The 2,057-nt window shown below is 25.4% G+C and overlaps 1 protein-coding gene across 1 annotated transcript in view; it reads right to left on the reverse strand.

Annotated features, from left to right (window-relative positions):
* Positions 1-2,057, reverse strand: part of LOC107624476 (anthranilate N-methyltransferase) — a 31,891-nt gene that overhangs the window by 27,496 nt on the left and 2,338 nt on the right. The window lies entirely within an intron of this gene.

Consider the following 2,057-nt stretch of genomic DNA (forward strand, 5'->3'; position numbering starts at 1 on the left):
TTTATTTAATGTTAAAATAATATATATTGATATCGAAAAATTAATAGTAAAATATAAAAAAATTGTTAACGAAAATTTTGGTAAAATTATAATTTAATAATTAAAAAATTATTGAAGGGTATTTTAAAAAAAATAATATAATTATTAAATTTTTTTAAAAATATAATTTAATCAATAAAAGAATAATTTATTAAAAGATATTTTGGTAAGCAACATTTAATGATAAAATTTAAAATTTTTGTTAATAGGTATTTTTTTTTTAAAATAATTTTTTTCTTAAAAAATGGATAAAGTTAACATTAGTTAACACAAAAAGTTTTAAATAGATTAAAGAGGAAGTTTTTTAAAAGTTAAAAGGGAGAGAAATGTACATTTATAAAATAGAGGAGAGAAGAGTGTCATTTTAGCATCTCGCAAGAGAGAGGAGTGAAATTTCTCTTATTATAATTACCAAAAAAATTAATCATATGTACAATTAAGGATGTCTTTATTAATGAACAATATAAGGCACACTATTATGTATCCGTACGAGGTATATATTTAGCCCCAACATTTGTATCATAATAACTATTATTAATTATAAATTAGACCCCTAAACACAACTTTCAGAGGCATGTATGTGTTGCTTGTTGGTATTTCTCTATATGGTAAGTACAAGTATCAATCATATAAACTGAATCATATATTCTATTCGATATAAGTGAAGGATTACCTTACGAAATTAAAGTGAAAGATTTGAGAGTTAGATATTACCTTATTTTAATCATACAACTAATAACCAAAATTTAAGAGACTCTAAAATGAATCTAGATATATACGACTATGATCAATAAACAATGACAAGAAGCCCCACGACACCTTTTTGCTACACCAACTTACAAGTTAGAAAATTACTTTTAATTTTTAAAAAAAGGAGTGAATTTTATGCAGGGCAAAAGCTACATATCTTTCATATAGATCCAAGAGCTAGCATAATAGTAATAATTTAATAAATAATAATATCTAATCAAAAGAAATTTTATATTTTAAAAATATTATTCATATATTAAAATTAATTACTAATATATTTATATATTTTTAATATATATTTTATATTTTAATATATATTTTATATTGAGAGTTGATTTTGCGACTAATTTTTAGTGTATGTGTGGTATGGTAGTAAAAATATATATGGGCAATAATATGTTAAGAGGAATGCTAGGGGCCAGCAATTTTTGTGATTTGTAGCCATCAAATAGTTATTAATGATGGTTTTAATGGTGTGAAATTGGTGTGAGATTTTATCCAGTGGCTCACTTTTCTTTGCTGGTTACATACTGGCCAAAATTTAACAAAGTTGCTGGCCCTAGACTTTTCGAATATGTTAATAGAGGGGAGAATGGAATATATACAATAATACAAAGCGACTTTGCGTTAAGATAATTTATCTAGTATTTTATTTATGTATAACTTTTCTATTTTATCTGTATCCAAACATCTAAATTACTTAATATTTTTTTATTTAGAGACACTCACCAATATAATATAGGACTCTAGATACATATTTGTCTCTACTTGTAGAACTCCATAACCCAATATCCAGAGACAGAGCACACAAATTTGATGGAAGAAAATCCAGAAGCAGTGGCCAAATGAATGAAGTCATGTTTGGTTCTCTCTTTTCCTCCAATGTTTTGAGTCATCATCAATAAGTCAGCTTTGAAAGCAACCTTAGCGGCGGTTTTATTCTCCGGAAAAACCGGAACCATTGTGTCTACAACAATCACTTTTCCATCTTCAGGAATGGCTTTATGGCAATTCTTCAACACCTTCAAGCAATGTTCATCACTCCAATCATGAAGTATGCACTGAAATTTTTGGGTTCAAAAATAAAGTCATGTCACATGTCCATATGTAAAATATAAGAAAAATATACAATTTTGTCTTTTCCCCTCCTTATTTTTGTATGTTATATATAAAGTAATAAGTTAGATAAAATATTATAATAGTAAAAATAAAATACTTCTTTTATTAATATAACAAATGTAATTGGTTTTAGTATTTAGCCACATGAT

Source organism: Arachis ipaensis, chromosome B02 (assembly GCF_000816755.2).
Source record: "Arachis ipaensis cultivar K30076 chromosome B02, Araip1.1, whole genome shotgun sequence".
NCBI classification, from domain to species: Eukaryota; Viridiplantae; Streptophyta; class Magnoliopsida; order Fabales; family Fabaceae; genus Arachis; species Arachis ipaensis.